The sequence below is a fragment of the Triticum dicoccoides genome, chromosome 7B (assembly GCF_002162155.2).
Source record: "Triticum dicoccoides isolate Atlit2015 ecotype Zavitan chromosome 7B, WEW_v2.0, whole genome shotgun sequence".
NCBI lineage: Eukaryota > Viridiplantae > Streptophyta > Magnoliopsida > Poales > Poaceae > Triticum > Triticum dicoccoides.
Window position 1 is genome coordinate 763,603,571 of NC_041393.1, and position 25,770 is coordinate 763,629,340.

A 25,770-nucleotide genomic window follows, 5' to 3' on the forward strand; every position below is an offset into this window, starting at 1 on the left:
TCCTCCTTCCTTCCCCCTCCTAGTAGGAGTAGGAAAGGGGGAATCCTACTCCTACTAGGAAGAGGATTCCTCCTCCCTTGGCGCGCCCCAAGGGGGCCGGCCGGCCTCCCCCCTCCCTCCTTTATATATGGGGGCAGGGGGCACCCCATAGACACAAGTTGATCTACGGATCGTTCCTTAGCCGTGTGCGGTGCCCCCTTCCACCATATTCCACCTCGGTCATATTGTCGCGAAGCTTAGGCGAAGCCCTGCGCCGGTAGAACATCAAGATCGTCACCACGCCGTCGTGCTGACGGAACTCTCCCTCGACACTCGGCTGGATCGGAGTTCGAGGGACGTCATCGAGCTGGACGTGTGCTGAACTCGGAGGCTCCGTACGTTCGGTGCTTGGATCGGTCGATCGTGAAGACGTACGACTACATCAACCGCGTTGTGCTAACGCTTCCGCTTACGGTCTACGAGGGTACGTGGACATACACTCTCCCCTCTCGTTGCTATATCATCACCATGATCTTGCGTGTGCGTAGGAATTTTTTCGAAATTACTACGTTCCCCAACAATACACTACTGTAGGATGCTGCTAACGCGACACTACGATCAGAGACGCTTCAACGGAACTGTGTGTGATGCAATAATCGCAAGCGGTGGTGTAAAAGAACTGTCAAAAAAGGTGCAAAACGTTTGCGATGATGGATGCATCAAACATAGTTCAAATTTTGGTTACGTGTGCGATGCAGGGCATACGGTTCGGTTCAATGAACTGTTTGCGATGAGAAAGAAGAACGGAAACGGGCAGCCAGATGAATGCTTGTGCGATATACGGCATACAATTCGCTCGGATTAACTATTTGTGATGATGCAGAACAACAGAAATGGGCAGCTAGATAAAGGTGTCTGCGATTGAGGGCATATGCTTCAGAAGGATTAACTGCTTGTGATTAGGCAACAGAACAGAAAACGGTCAGCCAGATCAAAGTGTCTGCAATTGATGGCATACACTTCACACGGATGAACTGTTTGTGATTAGCCGCAACAAATAGAAACAGTTAGATAGATCAACGTGTGTGCGCTAGACAGGCACACATTCTAATTAAAAGAAGCGTCCGCGATGGTAATAACAAGCGTGCACGATTCTTCGAACAAGACGTATGCTGACATTGCCTATTGCGGTGCACCCTATGGTGCAAACGCCACGTACACGACCGAGAAAGCGTGCCCACGTCATGCCATTTGGGAATAGTGCCGCACATAGAAATTATAGAACCGTCAATAAATTTTGAGCCTGCGACGGGATTGCAAACCTGTTCACACCTATCAAAACCTAAAAGGTTTCCCACTTAGGAGCGTATTAGTACTCGGTTATAAATACTAGTACTCCAAGATGACTGCACATTCCTCCTCAACTCCTCAGCCACAAAAACAAACAAGTCATTCATCGATGTTCCCTTGCATCTGCCATGGCCAGCGTGAGTTCTGGATTGAGAGATTGCCACCAGGGAGAGGCGAGCATGGAAGCGGAAGCACGAGAGATGTCCCGCCTCGCCATGAAAGCAGCCGACATGTCCCGCCGCACGGCTGTAGTAGCACAGAGGTCCCGCCGCACCGCCGAAGCAGCACAGAGGTCCCGCCGCGCCGTCGATGCAGCAGACTTGTGAGGCCGTGCCGCGTAAGCAGTAGAGTTGCCCGGCCGCGCCGCGGAAGCAGCAGAGATGTCCTCCCGCACCGCGGCGGCCTGGAAAAATGTCTCGTGGGCAGGCGAGGACTCTTACAGGCGCATGCGTGCGATCGTCCATAGCCAGATGGATTAGATCTCCGGCTGGGCGAGGTTGCAGGACAACATGAAAGCCTCATTTGAACAGGCTACTGGTGTCATCCGACAACTAAGGGAGAGCAATGAGAAGCTCCAGGCCGAGCGCGACCTGCTGAGGGCGAAGATCGTCGGAAGTGTGGAGCAGCAAGAGGAGACCACTGCCTTGTTGAAGAGGACCAGTGTCATCGTCGAGAAACTTATGGACAAGAATGTCGTGTTGCGCATGAAGCGCAAAAGGCTGGTGGAGGAATCCGTGGATGCTCTCAAGCAGCATATTGAGGACAGGAAAGACTCATCGCCGCTCGTCGAGGAGACTAGTTCCGGCGGCCTGCAGAAACGCATCAAGAAAGTAAAGATCAGCGAGCCAGGTCGTTGTCTTCCTTCTTCTTTTGACCTTGTGTATTTCGGGCGTTGCCGCATGTGGCTTTTTTAAATTATTTTCCTAAATATGTAAGACAATTATTATCCACTGTCATCGTCCTTATATTCATCATCAAGATCCGTGCAAAACTTTCTTTTCAGATTTTCATTTTTCTCTCTTAAATCTCAGTCCAGTAAGACATAGCCACGCCGTGAAACAGGGGCTCGGGCACCATTAATGGAGATGTTGGGAGGGAGGTGCGCGATAGATAGAGGTCAAAGGGCTCTCCTCTCGATGAGCATGCGCAGGGGTCTGATCGCATGCCTCCTGAATTCAAATAGCTACCCCGCACGACACCTCCTAGCCAATAAAAAAAGGACACGTGGTGGCACGTAATTGGTAGTAGAACGCCCACGGTTTCAATAATAGTTGTGTTTTTGATTTGTAACGTGACAGCACTTGTTCCAAAATGACTTTTTTGATGGTTAATGTGTGCGCCTTCACAAATCGGACAGAAAGCACAACATGTTGGTGCCATGTCATGACACCATGCCCAGTTTCATGATTTCCAGGCGTGTTTTGGATTTACAGGAATTAAAAAATGAAGTTTCTCAATCTTTCCGGCCGAGCCATGACGCTCAGATGTTTGAATTTCATTCCAATTTCTTGCATGGGACCTAGAAATTCACCCAAGGACACACATGTGATATTTCAACCAACTTTGGTGCAATGGTGCATGTGCTTGTAGTTCAAATTTGAATTATGCACATTAAATGCCCGGAAATTCAATTAATATATAAAAAAGGCCAAACGAACCCGAAATAATACCAAAATTTAGCACGATACTTCTATTTTGTCTAATCTGCCTGTGTAAAAAAATTAAGGCGGGAGAAGGCAGTGTACGTATGTCGTTTCGCACACGGAGGTGACACGTTCCCTCTCGAAACCACGAGCCTTCTTGAGAGAAGCTCCGGTTTGCAAGAAGCTTATACCAAAGCTTGTCCCAATTCGGCCAAAAAAATTACTGCAGCAGGTTGGTGCCATATCATGACACCATGCCAAGTTTCATGATCTTCAGGCATGTTTTGTATTTACATGAATTAAAAAACCAAGTTTCTTAATCTTCCGGTTGAGCCACGACTCCAGATGTTTGAATTTCATTCTCATTTCTTGCATGAGACCTAGAAATTAACCCAAGGACACACATGTGATTTTTTCAACCAACTTTGGTGCACTGGAGCAATTGCTTGTAGTTCAAATTTGAATTATGCACATTAAATGCCCAGAAATTCAATTAATGTATAAAAATTTCCAAACAAACCCGGAATAATTCCGAAATTTAGCAGGATACTTTTATTTGGTCAAATTTGCCCGTGTAAAAAAATTAAGGCGGGAGAAGGCAGTGTACGTATGTCATTTCGCACACGGAGGAGGCACACGTTCCCTCTCGGAACCACGAGCCTTCTTGAGAGAAGCTCCGGTTTGCAAAAAGCATATACCAAAGCTTGTCCAAATTCGGCCAAAAAATTTACTGCAGCATATTGGTGCCATGTCATAACACCATGCCAAGTTTCATGATTTTCAGGTGTGTTTTGGATTTACATGAATTAAAAAACCAAGTTTCTCAATCTTTCCGGCTGAGCCATGACGCCCAGATGTTTGAATTTCATTCTCATTTCTTGCATGGGACCTAGAAAATCACCCAGGGACACACATGTGATTTTTCAACCAACTTTGGTGCACTAGAGCATGTATTTGTAGTTCAAATTTTAATTATGCACATTAAATGACCAGAAATTCAATTAATATATAAAAAAGGTAAAATGAACCCGGAATAATTCCAAAATTTAGCACGATACTTCTATTTTATCTAGTCTGCATGTGTAAAAAAATTACGGCGGGAGAAGGCAGAGTATGTATGTCGTTTCGCACATGTAGGTGACACGTTCCTCTCGGAACCACAGGCCTTCTTGAGAGAATCTCCGATTTGCAAGAAGCTTATACCAAAGCTAGTCCCAATTCGGCCAAAAAATTTACCGCAGCATGTTGGTGCCATGTCATGAGGCTATGCCAAGTTTCATGATTTTCAGGCGTGTTTTGGATTTACATCAATTAAAAAACCAAGTTTCTCAATCTTTCCGGTCGAGCCACGATGCCCAGATGTTTGAATTTCATTCCCATTTCTTGCATGGGACCTAGAAATTCACCCAAGGACACACATGTGATTTTTCAATCAACTTTGGTGCATTGGACCATGTGCTTGTAGTTCAAATTTGAACTATGCATATTAAATGACCAGAAATTCAATTAATGTATCAGATAGCCCAAATGAACCCAAGATAATTCCAAATTTTAACAGGACACTCACATAGTTCTATGTTGCCTCTGTAAAAAATGGGGGGGGGGGCAGTGTATATCGTTTCGAACACAAAGGTGACACGTCCCCCCTCGGGAACCACATGTCTTCTCAAGAGAAGCTTCGGTTTGTAAGAAGCTTATACCAAAAACTTCTTCAAATGCGGCCAATTTTTTTACCATGGCATGTTGGGTGACATGAAATGACACCATGCCAAGTTTCATGATTTTCAGGCGAGTTTTGAATTTCCAGGGATTTTAGAACCAAGTTTCTCAATGTTCCTGACCGAGCCACGACGCCCAGATGTTTGAATTTATTTCCCATATGGGACCTATAAATTCACCCAAAGACACAGATGTGATTTTTCAACAAACTTTGGTGCACTGGAGCATGTGCTTGTAGTTCAAATTTGAATTATGCACATTAAATGCCGAGAAACTCAATTAATCCATAAAAATGCCAAACGAACCCGGAATAATTCCAAATTTAAACATGACACTCACGTAGTTGCATGTTCAATGTACATAAATGTTCTAGTAATTCAAACACCATCCTTTCCCTCCGTAACACCATTTTGTCTTCAAAATATAATGAAAAAATTAGGTATAGAACAAACAGTTTACTAGAAAGAATTGTGTGGGATGCGATATAAAATATCTTGGAGCACCATCTTGTCTGGCATGCGCAGGAAGCTTCGTCGTCTACAGTCCACCGGCCCTGCTTGAACCACACTTGCGCGCCAGTTTCTCGCGGCACCGAGCAAATTTTTTTTGCCACCGCGGAAACATCTATCTCCTCGCCCCCTCCCTCCCACCAAAAGCCACATTTCCATTGTTCCTCCTTGCTTTCCAAGTTCAAACCTTCACTGCTGCTTACTGGCAGCTCAGCCTCCTCGCCGGCGACCCTTCTTCTTGCAGCGCCGCCTCCTTGCCGGCGACCCTTCTTCTTTCAGTGCCGCCTCCTCGCCGGTGACCCTTCTTCTTGCTGCGCGGCCTCCTCGCCGCCGACCCTTCTTCTTGCTGCGCAGCCTCATCGACATGGTCAGGTAATCCACACCCCCACCCACACCATCCTCTTTCTTTCCCGCCCCACACGCCCTGACCGATGATGCGACACCTTCCGCCGAAATCACTGTCCCCCTCCTCCAATTAAGCGCCCCCACAGCCATTTTGCACGCAGTATAACATGGAGCTCAGTAGCATCTGGCAGCGGAGAAGCAAATCACGGCCGCACACGCGCAGGAGGTCGCTATGGCTGCCATGCGCGCCGACCGCCAGATCTTGGAGGAGCATCTCGTCTTCGAGGCCACCGTCGACACCACGACGCGGTTGTCTACTTTAAAATATAGTTTGTGTTGTTTTCTCGAGGCCGCTGCCAATGCCTTCTAGTGATTAGTCCTCTATAATGTTAATATGCAATTTGATACTCAGTTTACAATTTGGTCATCTGAAATGTAATGCTTAGTTAACACTTTGGTCCTCTGAAATATAATGTTCAGTTAACCGTTTGGTCCAACAATTGCTGCATTTCGTAGTAGTGTTCTCTAGCATTCTTTGTTTTTTTAACTGTTTTATCTTCTAGTACATATTTCTATTATGCAATGTCTTGCTCAGTTAACTATTTTCGTTCAATTGGTCTGATGTCCATTTAACTGGTTGGTTCAGTTCTGCAATTTGATTTTCATTTGCTGTGGGTACAATTTTGTATTGTTATGCATGTGAAATAAATTAAATTCGGCTATACTCAATACATATTCTATTGGTAGTATGACAACTCTCAGTTAACCTGATCAAAATCTTCCTTATGTGTGTTGCAGGGAAACAATGGGAGACATTGCGGTTTACCATCGAGGTTTGTTCAAGCATGGTCCTTTGGCTAATAGAACATTATTGTGCAGTTGTAGGAATCATTCTAATATTTAGGTTTCTTACAATTTGGTCTTGCACATGTAGGTCCTGCTGTTAGAGGCTTAGACCCACTGTTCGACCCATTTTGCATATGGGGAAATGAGATGTCCATGAATATCACTCAAGTTAAGAAAATCGGAAACATTGTTAGGATGAAGAAACTTGCGATGAATAATAGCAAGATCTTTGTTTGCACAATGAAGAAGACATCAGTCAAATATAGGATGGTACTAACTCTTTTACCTTGTTTTAACCCCTTGCGCCATCAGTCAACTATAGGATGGTACTAACTCTTTTACCTTTTTTGCATATCTTTGTTTTCAGTATTTTTCAAAGCAGTTCACCGATGATTACCTCTCAAACCACCTGCATGGTCAAGAGGCAAGGAAGGTATTCATTCAACACCCACGGTAAAATATTGAAGTCTTGCTGAAGAGGACGAAGGTTGGGCGGGCAATTATCCATAGCCACTGGCCTATAGTTGTAAGGACATTCAACATCACTTAAGGCTCAATATTTGCCTTCTGCTTCTGCAGTTTCCCAGATGAGATTCATCTGTCTATTTATCGTGTGTGATGCTACGTTCCAAAAGTTTTTTGATGTTGCATGTGAAACTTGGTGCTGTTGTGTAATGGCGGAACTGAGTGCTGAAGCTATCTGATGTAATTCGATTATGAAATCATGGTTGCTGTTATACGGATATGAAATATCTGGTGTGTTTTTATAAGAAATATCAATTTGATTAGTACATGGCTGTCAATAATAGGCTAATTACCCTGCTTGTTAGGGTTTTCTATTGCAGACGGTTACTCGGACATCATCGTGGGCGATGAACTAAAACAACCCGCATGGTTTCTAGAAAGTAGCCGTGTTCGGTCAACTAACAATCAGACACAACTTCCGACAGAGAACTGTTTGCGTTGGGCCACCTAGCACAAACGTTTCCAGATAAAAAACAGTGTGTGATATACATACGAACGGAAATATTTTTTCTGGGATTCACCGTGTGGGATGTACATACGAACGGAAACAATTGGGTTTCGATGCCCCCTCAGATCGCACACGAACTCATTTTTCCCCAGCCTGTGTGCCAGGAGGGCCTATCCCCGACGGTTTCTGTGTCGTGTGGGAAGGACCCCCCTATCACCCACACTCACTTGGCAACAGTTCCAAACGTCGTCGCGGAAAGGGGTTAAAAACCATTTGTATAGCAGCTCTCTATACCAGTGATAGATCATTTCAGAAGAAATTGAGAGGGGGATAGAAAGAAACTTCACTAGCTGAGCATTCTCCTTGATGAAGATTAGATTTTTAAGTAGCTAGTTCATCTTATTAGTTCATGATGATCGACTAACTAGAGTACTTGATGAGCAACTTTTGTGAAGTTTAATATCAACTTGTTAAGTTCATGAGCCTCCTCTGTAAGGATTATCTATTAAGTAAGTACCTACTGCTGATGAGTATACTTTGTTCATTAGTACCTGTTAAGTAAGTAGCTAGTGTTGATGAGCAAATTTTTTTAATACCAAAAACACATTTGCTGGAATTGGACTAGTAGGCACGCCAGAGTTAAGATGAACTTAGTGCTGGCTGACACGCCATCACCATGTAGGATACTGCTGACGTGTCCTCCAACGCCACCACTATTTTTTAACAATGACGCCATATGAATGGTATCGTGTGTTTACGCCAGCAAAGCAGTTTTTGGCACTACAATAACTAGGCTTCTCTCCATTACCGCAAGGGTATCGCTCTTTGTTGTGGATTTCCTAATTTACGCTCGTTGCGTCAAGTTGTCGACCAAGCGAGCGAGAGACCTAGTGGCCAGCCAATTTTAGGTCCTTAGCGTACGTTCTCTATGCTGGTTCTATCGGTTTTGGGAATCTTCTAGGCGATTCCTGAACCGGGTTTTTTCCCTTTTCGGTATCTGTTTCTTTTTTCTTTTGTCTTATTTTCTTTTTCTGTTTCTTTGCTCCTTTTTTTGTTTCTTTTTCTTTTTATATTTTTATTTTCAAAGAAAATGTTTGTGTTTTCTAAAAAATGTTTATAAATTTCTAAAAAACTTTGCGTTTTTCATAAGTTGTTCAAAAGTTCCAGGAAATTCCATTTTTTAAATTTTGTTCACAAATTTCAAAAATATTAGAGAATTTGCAAAATGTTCATGTTTTTTAAAGTTGTTCAGAAGTTTAAGAAATGTTCCTGTTTTCATTTTTTTACATAAATAAATAATATTCACAAATTCGAAAAAAATTATTTGCCTATCCCAAATTTTGTTCACAGATACAAAAAATGCGTGCCTTTTAACTTTTTTGTTCACGTATTCAAACAATGTTCGTATTTGTTCCAGGTATTCAATTTGTTCTCAGTAACATTTTTTTACTAAATTCAAAAAATGCCGCATGATCAAAATTTGTTGTTCTTTGTGGGCATGCATGTCCTCTCCTGTTACATCATTCAGTTTTAGTAGGTGGGGCCGAGAGATCAGTTAAATCCTGCAACGTGATGGTGCCCAGCTTTCCTAATGGATGCATCTTTGTTATCAAGAGTGTCATGCAGCAACTGGAAGGACCAGCGTTAGCGAAAGCGCTGCAGGGCTACCGTGAGATTTGTGAAGGGAAATCAAATACGTTGTTCTGCTGTAGTACAAGGGGGTCGCACTCTGTTGCGGATTTCCGAATTGTCGCCTGTTGCGTCAAGTTGTCCACCAAGGCAGCAAGAATCCAGGTGGGCCAGCCCGTACTAGCGGCTTAGCCTACGTTGTCTGTACTGGTATCTACTTGTTTTGGGAACCTTCTAGGAGATTCCTGGATCATTTATTTTCGCTTTTTTGTTTCTGTTCCTTTTTTTCCTTTTTCCTATTATTTTATTTTATTTTCTCTTTTTCTGTTTCATATTGTTGGTTCTTTGTTCTGCTTCTGTTTATTTTTCTGTTTTTATTTTAAAGAAAATGCTTTTGTTTTCCAAAATATGTTCTTAAATTTGCAAAAATAAAACTTTGTATTTTTCGTAAGTTGTTCAAAACATAAAGGAAAATCAATTTTCTAAATGTTGTTCACAAATTCCAATAATAGTCAGGAATTTATAAAATGTTCTTGCTTTTTAAAAATTGTTCAGAAATTCAAAAAAATTGCTTGTTTTCATTTTACTATAATAAATGATAAAACTTCACACATATGAAAAAATATTTACCTTTTCCAAAATTTTCTTGGAGTTTCAAAAATTGTTCATAGATGCAAAAAATGTGTGCCTTTTAAATTTCTTGTTCACATATTCAAACAATGTTCGTATTTGTTCCAGGTATTCAAGTTGTTATTTGTAACATTCTTTTCACTTAATTAAAAAATGTCGCATGTTCAAAATTTGTTCATGATTTTGAAATTGTTCTTGGTTTCAAAATTTGGTTCTCGCAATTCAGACAATATTCGTGTTTCAAAAAATGTTCATGCTTTTCAGAAATATTTAATTTTGCAAAAACAAATTGTTCAGATAATTATTGGATTTTCAAACATTATTAATTTCTTCAAAATTGTTCAGAATTTACAAAAGAATCAAAAATAAATCCGGATTCTTCCTTGTTAGTTTGTTCTTAAGTATGCGCGCTCTTAATATTCTCTAACGTGAACGTTATTAAGTATTCTTCCTTGTTAGTTTATTGTTCTTAAGTATTCTTCCTTGTTAGTTTATTCAGAATATTAAGTCAGCTCCACTAGTTAGCCGGTATCCCTTAGCTAAAAAACATCCAAATAGGAGTTCCCCTGGTGTTCTCCTGTAGCATGGCGTGAACGTTGATGGCCATTGTACGATTAAGTACGTTTCAAACGGAAGAAATGAATAGTTCAAGAAAGCTACATGTGGTTTGCTACTGGCACACAAGAAGGCCATTTTGCGGAAAAAAATAGGGCGAAGTTCAATTCCTAGTAGGGTGAACGGGCACGCTCGCGACAGCTGCCACGACTGGGCTGGCCCAGTCGAGGGTTTGTGCATGCATCGCGCGGGCTATTTGACGCAAAATGCATCTAATAGGGGAAATTCCTATTTGCCGCTCTCTGCGGCAAACTGTCACTAGTTCGCACAGAGCGAGCGAGTCACTTACAAGGTGGACCGGCCCAATTACGAGATTACTCACGCGCTACGGTTTCCGGTTTTGAGAACCTTCTAAAGTTTCCTGATTGGTTTTGGGAAGCTTCTAGAAGGTTCCTGTACCAGTTTTCTGTGGTTTTTGGTTTTTTGTTAGTGGTTTTTTCTTTTTTATTTCTTTTTTTCTTTTCTTTATTTTTCTCTTTTCCTGTTTCATTTATTTATTTTTTGTATTTCTCTTTTCTTTTTTCTTTTTTATTTGTTTTGCAATTCTTTTTCTATTCGTTTCTTCTTTCTATTTTTATATTCCAGAAATCTATTTTTATTTAAATTTCAAAAAGGTTCTGAAGTTAAAAAAATGTTCCTATTTTTTTGTCCAGAAGTTCCCAAAAAATCATGATTGTTTTACAAATTGTTCGCATATTTTGTAAAAATGTTCACCTTTCCATAAATGTTCACAAATTTTAAAAATGTTCCTGTTGCGAAAATGTTCTGAATTTCTATTAAATGTTCACCTTTCAAAATATGTTCATAACTCCAAAAAATGTTCCACTTTTTCAATTTTTGTTCACAAATTCCAATAATGATCATAATGTTTGCTTTTTATAAATTTTGTTTAAAGTTTCAATTTTTGTTTACAGATGCAAAATATGTGTTCTTTTTGTCCAAAACGTTGTTTTAAGATTGTTAATTTTTTGGACATTTGTTCATAAATCCGAAAAGGTTATGGTTTTAAATTTGTTTGCAAATTCAAAAATTGTTTCTGTTTTAAAAAAATTGAGCAGAATCCTCCCCACCAAGGACAAGGATGGGAGGAATCAACTGAGCAGAATCCTCTCCATCACATCTGTGTTCGGGAGGTCCAGAAGGTGCTTGGGTACTGTCGATGTCAAAACCGGCGGATCTCGGGTAGTGGTCCCGATCTGTGGGTCTCGGCGGATGGTAACAGGAGACAAGGGACATGATGTTTTACCCAGGTTCGGGCCCTCTTGATGAAGGTAAAACCCTACGTCCTGCTCGATTAATATTGATAATGTGTATTACAAGAGTGGATCTACCACGAGATGAAGGAGGCTAAACCCTAGAAGCTAGCCTATGGTATGATTGTTGTAATGGAGGTTATCTCCTACGGACTAAAGCCCTCCGGTTTATATAGACACCGGAGAGGGCTAGGGTTACACAAAGTCGGTTACAATGGTAGGAGATCTACATATCCGTATTGCCAAGCTTGCCTTCCACGCCAAGGAAAGTCCCATCCGAACACGGGACGGAGTCTTCAATCTTGTATCTTCATAGTCTTGGAGTCCGGCGGACGATGATAGTCCGGCTGTCCGGACACCCCCTAGTCCAGGACTCCCTCAGTAGCCCCCGAACCAGGCTTCAATGACGATTAGTACAGCGCGTATGTAGTCTTCGGCGTTGCAAGGCAGGTTCTCCTTTAAGTTCCATGAACCTGCCGAACAGTGTCCGGCTTCCTTATCAATGTTGCGCTTCTTGGCTTCCACGCCCAATAATGGCCTTCTTCCACGCGTCGCACGAATGCGAAAAGCCAGGGTATCTTTTATGTTTTACCCCCTAGCTGCGCAAATAATCTGCCTATAAGAGAGGCAAGAATCCAGATCCAAATCACTCCATCTTCCTTCCGCGAGTACTCATCGGAGCGCTTCTGACCAAAAATCCATTCCATCATGGACCGTCGACGCGGCTCCTCTTCTCGCGCTCCCAGCCCTCTGCCAGGAGATTGGAGGAGATGCTCTGTTCCGCACAACGAGCCGGTGAAGCTCCAAGCGGAGGGATATCTCCCTCCGGCATTCATGGTTCCGGTTCGAGCCGGGCTAGCCACCTATAAAGGTGGGAAGCAAGCGGAGGCCACCCCAAGTCCCAACAAAGGGGAGCGGGTATGCTTCGTCCCCTATCTGATAAGGGGGCTCGGATTTCCTATACATCCATTCCTCCGCGGGCTCCTGGAGTTCTACAGACTCCAGCTCCATCACCTCACGCCCGCCTCTATCCTGCATATTGCGGGTTACGTAGCTCTTTGCGAGCTATTCCTGGGCGTCGAGCCCCATTTCGCGCTGTGGAAGAGGTTGTTCTGCCTTGTGCCCTGCTCTTACGAGGGGTCCATATATCAAGTGGGCGGCGCCAAAATTTGGAGCATCGCCGGGACCGGATATCCATCCGGAACCCCTGAGAAGGCGTCCGAAGACTGGCCTTCGGAATGGTTTTACATAGAAGACGCTCCACTGCCGGACCCTGTTCGGATCGGCCTCCCGTAGTTCAGCAATGCTCCTCTGAAGAAACACCTTAGTTGGCGTCCGCGGAGCCCCCAACCGGAGGAAGACCATGATTGGAGTCATGGCAACATGCATTATGCGGGGGGTTACTGGCCCATTCCGGGTTGACCATGATTGGAGTCATGGCAACATGCATTATGCGGGGGGTGCAGCCACTACAATACAGGGGCCACCCCATGTGGGATTTCAACGGGGAGGATGATGCCACCCGTCATGGCCGTAAAGGGCCGGGTTCGGCCGAGGACCTGGCGAAGATCCTGTCCGGCCTGTACAAGGGAGAGAAGGAGGACTTCCTCCAGACGAACCCGTTGAATGGGTTCTCCATGAATAACCCTCGGCATTGGGTAAGCGAACACTTTACGTGCCCAATCCCATGCTTTCAAAGTTTAGGTTTCTTATATTGTGTTTTTTGACGCAGGAGCTGCGTCGGGTTGTGGAGGACATGCGAAGTCCAGCTCCGCAACCTGAGGATCCAGAGAGATCCCAGGATCCGGCCTCCGAAGAGGATCCGGACATAAAGGTGGAGCTAATCGACGGAGTGTTCCACCAGCTTAGCATGGATAATGCTTTAGTCGCCATTACAGCTGACTACCCCGGACTATATCCGGCTTCCCAGGTGATTGCGACCGAAGTCCCGACACCATTATTTCTTCCTTGCTCATTTCTGACCTTCACATACGATGGCGTTTTGCAGGAAGCGCCTTCAGGGCGGGAAGCCGAGCCCGCGGCGGCTGACCAACAAGGGCCAGTCCGGACCAGTAGGCGGAAGAGGAGCGCGGCGCGGACTAAAACGTCGCCGCAAAAGGTATAGCTCACAGTTCGTTATTTGGAGCAACGTTCCTAGGAAACGTTTGAGTGCTCATGATTTTTTTAGGAGAAAAAGCGCCCGCCGGACTGCGGGCGTGGAGGTTGCCAATCCAACCCCTACCAGCCAGGCTCCAGCACCTGGTCTGGAGGGGGAGGCGAGCGCAGGGCGCGAGCCGGACACTCCTCCAACGGAGGATGCCGACAGACTGTCCGCCACCAAGTCTGAGGTGGAGAGCGCCATGAACCATAGGCGCCGCCGGACAGTATTTCATGACGCGTGCTTCTCCCCTGAGGCGCTGAATGCCTTCAACGCGGGGGACGCGCACCTCCGCGCTGCTCAAGATGGTTTTACCAGAGCCACGGAGCAGTATGTAAAAGACATACGGGTAAGAGAATTTAACAGTTATATATGCCAGTAGCCCCCGAGACTTAAAGTAGTTATGTTAACTGATTTAAGGATCATTTGAAACGCAGGATCTTACCGAGAAGAATACCCAACTGTCTCAGGAGCTGCAAGAGTGCAAGGCCCAACTTGAGGCCGCACTTGCTGCCGCAGGAGGAAACACGGAGACCCCTCCTGGTAACACATTATTTGAAAAATATAAGCGCTGTGTGGTGTGCGCGCAAGTCTAATAATGACATTGCAGGTGTTGCCGAACAAGATCCGGATGGGCAAGTACTGCTACGCCAGTTGAAGGCCGGTGAGAGGGTGCTGAATAGGGTGCAGCAGGAAAGGAACAAGCTCCAGGATGCCCATGCCCAGCTCGGAGGAGAGCTAAAAGGTGTTCGGGCCGAGCTGTCTGGCTCCGTTAAGGAGAATCAGCAGCTTCGTCGCGGCATCTATAGTAAGTGCTTGAGCGAACTCCTTTGAAAAGAAGAGTTTGGCGAGGAAGTCAATTGACAAAATATGTCTGTAGATATGCTCACAGGTCGCCCTGCAGAGGAGATGCCCGTATCGACGGGTGATCAACTTCCCGAACTGTTGCAGCTGCTCGAACGAGTTCGGCAGGCGATGAGCGGCGCCGTTCAGGCTTTATGGCCGGCCCTTTCCCTGCCCGAAGGCCTTGGGGAGCTTGTGGAGAAGCTTCAGGGAATGCGGCATCGCTTCCATTTATGGAAGATTTCGTCCTGCCGTCAAGGTGCCAGGGAGGCCTGGGCCATTGTGAAGACGCGGTACAAGAACGCGGATCCCAACCATATGGCCGAAGTCGGGCCTATGGGGCCCGACGGGAAGGAGATCCCTGTGAGTTTAGTATACGGCCAAGTAGAGTTGGCCGCTAAATTTTCCCAACGGGACTGTAAATTGGACAGCCTGTTAGACGGGATTGAGGAGGAATACAGTCAGTCAATGTGACAATGTATTTTAAAATGACATGTAAAAATGCCTTCTAGCCGGATTGTAGATCGTTTGTCTTTGCCGACCTTTTCGCTTCAACCTCGGGACCCTAGAGTCCGGAGTGTGTCCGAATACCTTCTCGGTTAAAAAACAACCGGGGCATGCATTGAGACCAGGCGTAGGGGTCATTAGTGCTTTATCAGACAAGTGCCCAACTAGTTATGTTATATTACATGGTTAGTAAGAAACATCTTCCAGGGAGAATAATTCCGTTAGGGGTTCCTTTCCCTGGGAGGCATGCCCTAAAGTGCATGTCCGGACTGCGAAAAGAGCAGAAAAACATCTGGGGGCAGATAAATAAGTATATAAAAAATCATCTTTCAAGTCACCGACCGAATATTCCCTTAAGAACGCTAGCTTTCGGCTTCACCCAGTCTGAGGTACACATCCGGCTGACCCGGCAGTAACAATCACAGAGGTGCTCCCTTTACCTCCTAGCCGAACAATCGGGAACGTAGGGGTAAGCACAGGAGCCAGGCAACCCAGCTTGGCCAAAAATTAAGTCATATCGATGCATATAATGGTGAATAAAAGGTACATGTGGCAGCTTGACACATGTGCTGGGCATGAAGCCCTTATAATTAGGCTTCTGATAAAGAAGCCCCCAGGTATAATGAGTGCGGATGGCACATGAGGTGTATGCGAACAATGCGCAAATATGCTCTTAAGGGCTTTTTAGTAAAAGGGTTAAGAGAAGAAAGAGAAACAAAAGACAGCTGAAGTGTAAAAATTTGAACGGGGGAAGGGGACGAACTCTTAGTCCGGTGCTAGGCATAGAATCTTCGGAGGCGGCCTGCGTTCCATGGGTTCGGCTCGAGTCGGTTGTCCGACGCATTTCATAGACGGTACGCTCCGCCGGTCAGGACTTGATCGATAATGAAGGGGCCCTCCCATTTGGGCTTGAGCTTGTCCTTTTTCTTGTCTGGCAGGCGTAGAACTAGTTCGCCAACGTTGTAAGTCTTGGCCCGTACTTCTCTGCTTTGATATCTTTGAGCCTGCTGCTGGTAGAATGCGGAACGAGCCTTGGCGACGTCACGTTCTTCCTCCAATGCGTCCAAGCTGTCCTGCCGATCCAGCTCGACTTCTCTTTCTTCGTACATGCGCACTCGAGGTGAGTCATGAATGATGTCGCAGGGCAGAACTGCCTCTGCACCGTATACCATAAAAAATGGTGTGAATCCGGTAGTACGGTTGGGCGTTGTCCGCAGCCCCCAGAGTACGGAGTCGAGCTCCTCTACCCAGTGCGTGTCAGATTTTGTAAGTGACCGCACTAGTCTGGGTTTGATGCCGCTCATTATTAGACCATTTGCTCGTTCCACTTGACCGTTGGTTTGAGGATGATAGACTGAAGCGTAATCGAGCTTAATGCCCATATTTTTGCACCATGATTTAACCTCGTCGGCCGTAAAATTCGTGCCGTTATCGGTGATGATGCTGTGGGGGACACCAAAACGGTGTACTACCCCAGAGATAAAGTCTATCACTGGTCCGGACTCTGCCGTTTTGACTGGCTTGGCCTCTATCCATTTGGTGAATTTGTCCACCATGACCAATAGGTACCTTTGCTTGTGGGTTCCCCCCTTAAGGGGTCCAACCATGTCAAGCCCCCAGACCGCGAACGGCCAGGTAATGGGTATAGTTTTGAGGGCGGTGGGTGGCATATGGCTCCGATTAGCAAAGAGCTGACAACCGACGCATCTTTGGACTAAGTCCTGAGCATCTGCCCGGGCCGTCGGCCAATAAAATCCTGTATGGAATGCCTTTCCTACAAGGGCCCGAGCTGCGGTGTGGTGTCCGCCTAGTCCGGCATGAATTTCAGCCAGAAAGTTTCGCCCTTCCTCTTCGGAGATACACCTTTGAAGGACTCCGGTTGTGCTTTTCTTATAAAGTTCTCCCTCATGGACCTTGTAGGCTTTAGATCGCCGGACAATACAGCGGGCCTCATTTTGGTCTTCGAGAAGTTCCTGCCTAAGCAAGTATGCTAGGAATGGTTCTGTCCACGTGGCGATTACTGCCATTATGTCGTGGGCCGAAGGTGTTATGTCATCGGCTGAATCGCCGGTTGGTGTGGCTTTTTCCGGTTTGTTATTTCCGGACTCCTCTTCCCATAGTACGGATGGCTTGAAGAGCCGTTCCAGGAAGATGTTTGGAAGGACAGCGTCACGTTTTGCGCCTATGCGTGCCAGTACATCGGCTGCTTGGTTATTATCCCGGGCTATGTGATGGAATTCGAGTCCTTCAAACCGAGCTGACATTTTTAGGACAGCGTTGTGATATGCTGCCATTTTCGGATCCTTGGCGTCAAAGTCTCCATTTATTTGGGATATTGCAAGGTTTGAATCCCCCCGCACCTCTAGGCGTTGAATGCCCATGGAGATTGCCATCCAGAGACCATGTAAAAGGGCCTCGTATTCGGCTGCGTTGTTGGAGTCCGTGTACATTATTTGAAGTATGTATTGGACTGTGTCCCCGGTCGGGGACGTCAATACGACGCCAGCCCCTAGTCCGGCCAACATTTTAGAGCCGTCGAAGTGCATAATCCAATTGGAGTATGCGCCGTACTCTTTAGGGAGTTCGGCTTCGGTCCATTCAGCGACAAAGTCAGCCAGAACTTGTGACTTTATAGCTCGCCGAGGTTTGTAAGTTATATCGAATGGCAAGAGCTCAATGCCCATTTTGCAATCCTGCCTGTTGCGTCGCGGTTGTTTATAATGTCGTTGAGTGGTACTTTGGAGGCTACTGTTATCGAACACTCTTGAAAGTAGTGTCGGAGCTTCCGGGATGCCATGAACATCGCATACGCTATCTTTTGATAGTGCGGGTAACGGGACATGCAGGGGGCTAACACAGTGGATACATAGTACACTGGTTTTTGAAGAGGGAATTTATGCCCTTCTGTCTCTCGTTCGACGACGAGTACCGCGCTTACAACTTGATGTGTTGCTGCGATGTATAACAACATTGGTTCGCCCAGGTTGGGCGCAGCCAGGACCGGATTTGTTGCCAATATGGCTTTTATTTCTTCGAGTCCGGCCTTGTTGAGGTCTTTAAAATCAACGCATAGGCGCCAGGATTTGTCCTTCTTTGGTACCATTACCAGGTTTGCTAGCCAATCCGGATGTTTGATATCTCTGATGAATCCGGCTTCCAATAGTTTGGCTAGCTCTTCTCCCATTGCCTGTCTTTTGGGTTCAGAAAATCGTCGAAGAGCCTGTTTGACTGGCTTGAATCCTTTTAGGATGTTTAGGCTGTGTTCTGCCAATCTGCGTGGGATTCCGGGCGTATCCGAGGGGTGCCAGGCGAAAATGTCCCAATTTTCCCAAAGGAATTCTCGCAGTGCGGCGTCTACATTAGGGTTCAATTGTGCCCCGATGGAGGCCGTCTTTGTTGGGTCCGTTGGATGGACCTGGAATTTTACTATTTCGTCCGCTGGTTTAAAGGAGGTAGACTTGGATCTCTTATCGAGTATCACGTCGTCCCTATTTACAGTAGAGCGCAGCGCGGTGAGTTCTTCTGCCGCTAGGGCCTCGGATAGTGCCTCTAGGGCTAATGCGGCTGTCTTGTTTTCGGCGCGGAGTGCTATGTCCGGATCACTAACGAGCGTGATTATTCCGCCGGGCCCAGGCATTTTGAGCTTCATGTACCCGTAATGGGGTACTGCTTGAAAAATTGTGAATGCCTCTCATCCTAATATAGCGTGATATCCGCTGTTGAACGGGGCCACTTGGAACGTGACTTCTTCGGATCTGTAATTGTCCGACGAGCTGAACACCACATCGAGTGTGATTTTTCCGATGCAGCGCGCTTCCCGGCTAGGGATTATTCCTCTGAAGGTTGTGCTACTTTGCTCAATGCGGCTCCAGTCTATTTCCATTTATTTGAAGCGTTTCCTCGTAGATGAGGCTTAGTCCGCTGCCGCCATCCATGAGGACCTTTGTAAGTCGAAAGCCGTCCACTATTGGACTAAGTACCAGTGCGGCTGGTGCTCGGGCTGTTCGGAATTTAGGTTCGTCGCTGGCGTTGAAGGTGATGGCTGTGTCGCTCCATGGATTTGTTGTTGCCACTTGGTAGACTTCGGCGAGGCTGCGGATTGTTCGTTTTCGCATATTATTTGATGTGAAAGTCTCGAAGACTGTTGATGCCGTACCGGTCTTGCTGGAGTGGTTTTCCGGGGCTAGAAGCTCCTCGCCACTTTTGGCCACCTGCCGTAATATCCAACATGCTCGAAGGCTTTGTGTTAGGACATCGCCTTCTTTACTGTGAATTTTACAGGGTCCGCTAAGCCATCCCTCCAGTACGGTTCCGTGCCCTCTATGGGGTTTTTGCTTTTTGGTTTTTGTGTCAGGTGCCTGAGTGTAATGCACCCTTTTGTTGCGGACTAGGGTTGTATTCGGGGCCGGATTGTCCCAAAACTTATTTTCGGTTTTCCGGAAACTCTCCATCGCACAGTACTTTCGTACTATGGACGCCAGGTCGGCGAAGCGTGTAATTTTACGACGGCTGACGGCGTTCACGATTCCCTCATCCGTGCAATTTTTGCAAAAAATTGAGATTGCGTTTTCCTCTCGGCAGTCCTTTATCCTGTCCATAACCAGGAGGAATCTGGCCCAGTAGTGATGTACTGTTTCGGCGGGCTCTTGCCGGATTAGAGATAGATCGCATATGTCTGGGCGGGTGGGTGGAATTAAGTCCGGAACCCTACCCATCTCAAGGCTCGAAGGCTGGGAAGTTTCCAAATTTGGAAGCTTGGATTGCTGGACGTTGTCCAACAAGTCTGGAACGATGCCTGACTTTAAGTTCAGTGCTCGATCGAAGTCCGTCCCTCCGCGGAAATCCGGCATGGAGGGTTTGGGAGCCCAGACAGGACTAGTTTTCAATACAGGAGAAGGGTCGCCGCATTGTTCTTCTACCACTGCGACGTGGTGGGTGACCTGGGGAGAGTTAATCTCTCTCAGATCGGTTTTAAGCCCAATCTGATTGTAGTCTGTAGCGACTCCCAGGGCGGCAATGCGATCCAAGAGCTCATTGACAGACGAGAGCTCTATTGGATCCAGCCGCTCGGCAAATTCCGAGCTGACGTGAAGATTGCTTTTGACGACTTGAGAAGTCATTGTCGAAGCAGTGGCCGGACAGGCGGTCATAAGAAAACCACCTAGCCGGATAGTTTGGCCGGCGGCCAAGGCCCCTTTGGCGAAAATACCGTCCTTGAAGACGGGTGGAGGCATCCTTCCTATCGGCGACGGCACAGAGGAACTCTCAATGAAAGCACCAATGTCGGTGTCAAAACCGGCGGATCTCGGGTAGGGGGTCCCGAACTGTGCGTCTAGGAGGATGGTAACAGGAGACAAGGGACACGATGTTTTACCCAGGTTCGGGCCCTCTTGATGGAGGTAAAACCCTACGTCCTGCTCGATTAATATTGATAATGTGTATTACAAGAGTGGATCTACCACAAGATCAAGGAGGCTAAACCCTAGAAGCTAGCCTATGGTATGGTTGTTGTAATGGAGGTTATGTCCTACGGACTAAAGCCCTCCGGTTTATATAGACACTGGAGAGGGCTAGGGTTACACAAAGTCGGTTACAATGGTAGGAAATCTACATATCTGTATTGCTAAGCTTGCCTTCCACGCCAAGGAAAGTCCCATCCGGACACGGGACGGAGTCTTCAATCTTGTATGTTCATAGTCTTGGAGTCCGGCGGACGATGATAGTCCGGCTGTCCGGACACCCCCTAGTCCAGGACTCCCTCAGGTACCTTCTGAACAATCTCACCGAGGAGGTGCTTGTGCAGGTGACCGCGATCACCACAGCGGATGAGCTCTAGGCACCACTGTTGGGCATGTTTTCCTCACGGTCGCTTAGCCGTGTCAACAACATCCAAACCTCCCTCGTGAATACCCAGAAGGGCAACAAGACCATCGCCACCTACTTCGCCGAGATGCGCGGCGTCGCCGATGAGCTAGCCGCCGCCGGGAAGCCACTCCAGGATGATGGACTCATCTCCTACATCCTCCACGGCCTCAACAAGGACTACCATCCTCTCGTCTCCGCCCTCGACACCTGCATCACCCCGGTATCCGTTGATGAGATCTTTGCAATGCTTTGGAATTTTGATCACAGGGTGGCACAATACCTAGGATTGAGCGGCTTCAAGTCTTCTGCCAACGTTGCACCGCGTGGGCGTGGCGGCTACTCGCATCATCGTGGCCCTCCTCGCTCTAAAGGCAAGCAGGGGAGCGGCGGCAGCAACGGCGGATCCAATTCTCGCGGTAGGCGCCCCTCCTCCACAAACACCAGGGGTAGCCGCGGCGGGTCAGACAAGTCATGTCCTGATGCCGTGCATTGCCAGATCTGTGGCAAACCAGGTCATATGGCGAAGGACTGCTGGTACCATCTCGAAGAAGACGACGCCTCCTCTGAAGTTGAAGAGAAGGTTTCTGCTGTTGCTGACGTCTCATATGGTGTCGATACCAATTGGTATCTTGGCAGCAGCGCCACCAATCATCTTACTGGTGAACTAGACAAGGTGACTCTCAGGGAGAAGTATCATGGAAAGGACCAGATTCATACCGCTAGTGGTGCAGGTATGAGGATAGGTCACATTGGTCATTCAGTTATTAGTACCCCACATCATAAAATTCATCTTAGAAATTTTTTGCATGTCCCTAGTGCCAACAAAAATCTTCTATCCATTCATAGAATTACTCTTGACAATAATGTCTATATTGAGTTTCACCCTTTCTTCTTTCTGACTAAGGATCAGAACATGAAGAAAACCCTCTATCGAGGTAGATATGTTCAAGGTCTTTACCCGTAGATTCCGGAGCTTAGAAGACTAAATAAACAAGCTTGTGGTGCTATCAAGCTTTCGTCCATACGATGGCACGATATTTTAGGACATGCTTCATTTCTTTAATTAATTTTTTACTTAGAAATAATAAGCTTTCATTTGTTGGTGATCGTGATGTTGAAATTTGTGACTCTTGTCAAAGAGCAAAAAGTCATCAATTACCGTATCCTATTTCAACTACAGTTTCCACTCAACCATGGCAATTAATCTTTTCTGATGTGTGGGACATGTCGGTGTCAAAACCGGCGGATCTCGGGTAGGGGGTCCCAAACTGTGCGTCTAAGGCTAATGGTAACAGGAGGAAGGGGACACGATGTTTTACCCACGTTTGGGCCCTCTCGATGGAGGTAATACCCTACTTCCTGCTTGATTGATCTTGATGATATGAGTATTACAAGAGTTGATCTACCACGAGATCGTAGAGGCTAAACCCTAGGAGCTAGCCTATGATTCTGATTGTTCTTCCCCTACAGACTAAACCCTCCGGTTTATATAGACAGCGGAGGAGGCTAGGGTTATGCAGAGTCGGTTACAAAGAAGGAGATCTAACATCCGGATCGCCAAGCTTGTCTTCCACGCAAAGGAGAGTCCCATCCGAACACGGGACAAAGTCTTGAGTCCTGTATCTTGACGGTCCAACAGTCCGGCCAAAGTATATAGTCCGGCTGTCCGGATACCCCCTAATCCAGGACTCCCTCAGTAGCCCCTGAACCAGGCTTCAATGACGGTGAGTCCGGCGCGCAGATTGTCTTCGGCATTGCAAGGCAGGTTCCATCTCCGAATACTCCAAAGTAGATTAAGAATCGTGTCCGGCTCTATAAGATAATTTCCGCACACCACCGTAGAGAGCATAACACTTTACAAATCTAATCTGCTGACAATTTTTTAGGGTGTGCCCTTACACCGCGGCCTGGCTCAATACGAACCGGTTTTTCTCGGCCTGCCACGACACGCACTGCAAGGCAGTTTTATTGGCACGCCTCGTCGAAGCAGAGATCGTGTTCCCCTTATTGCAGGACTCCCATCAATACGGGTGCGGGCAACCCCACTATGCCTGTTGGTATAACCCCGTGTTTTTAGGCAAGTCCCAAATGGTTACGCTGAGGACGTTTGATATTCACCCCCTTTATAAAAGGGGCCGAGGCCTATCCCTCTCTCTTACCACGCTTGCGCCTTTCCGCATCTCGAGTTCCAACACCCGAAGCTCAAGCTTAGGCACTTCGGATCTTCAATCATGTCCGGATCCAACCTTCAAGGCCGGTGGATGGCCTCCTCTGTCACAGAGGAGGACATTGCAAAGCTTAGGGAGGCCAGATATCTGACCGCCGACATCAAGCACATGCTTCCTGCTCCAGGGCAGGTCATCCCTACTCCCGAGCCCAACGAGAGCGATGTATTTGTTTCTCACTTCCTCCGTGGCTTAGGCTTCACCCTCGATCCCTTTGTGAGAGGGATCATGTTCTATTACGGGCTAGATTTTCATGATCTAGCTCCGGACTCCATCCTTCACTACTCGTCGTTTATCGTCGTGTGCGAAGCCTTCCTCCACATCACCCTGCACTTCGGCTTATGGCTCAAGACCTTCAATGTAAAGCTGAAGGCGATCGAGGGGCGACACGCGGAGTGCGGAGGCACTGCAATAAGCAGAAACGCCGATGCCCCATGGCCAGAGGGCTTCTTCCCGGAGGTGTCCGATCTATGGCAGCAGAGGTGGTTCTACGTCACGGCTCCCAGAGGCACAAAGTGGGTGGCTGCCCCCGACTTCCGCTCGGGCCCTCCGCCTCAACTGGCGTCATGGGCCAACGTGGGACTGGATTGGAGGCCTGCTAATGATGTACCGACATTGCAGAGCCGTATTCGGGAGCTTCTTGAGAGGGACATCCGTCTTGTCAGCGTAATTCAGGTAATGCTAGTCCGACGGATCTTGCCGTGCAAACGTCGGCCTCTCCGGATGTGGGAGTTCATCCCGGAAGGTCCGCAAACTATTCAGCACTTCTTCGGCATGACTCTCAAAGGGATGTGTAGGTTATTCTTCGGATCACAAGTAAAGTGTCCAGACACCACCGAGGATGCGGGCCTGAGCTGCAACCGCCCAGATACCCAAGTAAGTAACCATGAAACCGAACACTTCGTTTATATTTATCACAACATTATTCTGAAAACCTTCCGCGGCCAGGATTGGCTCAGCAAGGCGGAGAGAATCAGGTGTCCGGCGCCACTTCCCGAAGGCTCGCCTAGCCCTGCAATAGCCAGGATACTTAGACATGTGCTAAGTCAAGTGCCCTCGGGGAAAGACGAAGGGAAGAGTAGAGAAGTAGAGCTTCACACATTGCACATCCAAACCGGGGAAATTACTGTCACCACGAAGGAGAATAGTCGGGGAGGGGAGTCTAAGGTCTCCCCCCCCCCCGCGGGAAGAAGAGGGCCGCCTCCAAAGACTTGGAAGCGAAGGTGCCTAGACAAGGGAAGAAAACTTCACCAGGGTCCTCACCGTGCCATGCCCGCAAACGGGCCAGCCCTCCACCAAGCTGTAAGTTAATCGTAAAAACAAAGCTACAGCTTCCTCCTTCAAGAACAATAACCAGGATCCATCCTTTGCAGTCCGGCTAGTAGCTCTTCTCTTCAGAGTTCGTCTTCGGGGGATCTTCTTTCGGAGATGATGGAGAGTGAAACCCCACCTGCCTCTCCGCCTCATGGGGCGGGCGACCCCGAGGTGTCGTCACCGAGGAGTCCAGATTCGCCGAGGCCAGAAGCTAATACTTCGGCCGTCCTGAGCCCGGAGCGTTCGGCCCCCACGGGGGGCAATAAGAAGGGTCCGGCACAGTCCGGCGACCGGCCGGACACGCTGACGGGCCTTCTGGAGCAAGCTTCTCTCTCGGAGGATCACCGTTCATTAATGGGCACGGTGTTTGAGAAGATTTCATCCGCCACAAGCGGGTTGAATGAAGCTTTTACGAGCCTGCTCAAAGGATTTGAGGTACATAATGAAATACGTAATTTTTTGGTTGTACCGCACGCGCTAGGTGTGCTCCGTATAGATAGTAGCCCCCGAGACTCTAGTTGCCAGCCCTAGGTGGCAAACGGAGGATCACACTCTTAAGTAATGATCGCACTGCATTCATGCGCAGGTGTTAAGGGTCCGGCGGTAGACAGGACCGCTGAATTCGCCGAACTGAGGCGACAGATTGAAGTTGTGGACGCCAACATCACGCTTGTGAATGAGCGGCTTAACGAGTCACAGAGTATGTGCTCTATTTTCCTTATTTGCTATAGGAAATATTAAGAGGAGCATAATGTTAATGTGATATGCTTCGGCTGCAGGCGAAGATGCTACCATGGAGGCCCTGAGGGTGGAGCTTGCCCTAGCCAAGGAACAAACCCGGGCTAGCAATGCGGCTGCCCTAAAGGCGACCGAAGATTTGAGAGCCGAATAGGATGCTCATCGCCGAAGCGAAGATAAAATAGCCGAGATAGCTATGGAGCTGAGAGACGCCGCCGGCCTGTATGAGCTCCTTGAAAAGGAGAATCAGGCAAAGTCGGATGACCTAAAGAAGGCCCTTGATGCGGCCAAGGAGACGCGTTCCGGAAGTAGGGATGCGCGGGAGGAGCTTCGACAGGTCGGAGAAATCGTAGCTGGAAGCCCCTATTTGTTGCAGATGAAGTTCTTAGATCCAAAGTACGCTCCTATGGGTCGGCACTGGAGCGCTGCAGACGCGTATGTGGATCTGGCAAAAAGTACGGGTGATGCGACCATGTTTTTCGAGGATCAAAAATATAGTGAAGTAGAAAGGCTGTTCTGGTCGCAATTCAGTGCTCCAACATGCCCATTGCCATTGAGTGAAAGGATGGCCGCTGTGGCCGAGCTCCATAGGTCGAACCAAAGCCGGATAGTTATTTTGGTTTAGTGCA

At 47.3% G+C, this 25,770-nt stretch overlaps 1 pseudogene; it reads left to right on the plus strand.

The window, feature by feature from the left end:
* The first annotated feature begins 20,988 nt into the window (after window positions 1-20,988).
* On the plus strand, window positions 20,989-21,127 carry LOC119342449 (annotated as a pseudogene).
* The last annotated feature ends 4,643 nt before the right edge of the window (window positions 21,128-25,770 follow it).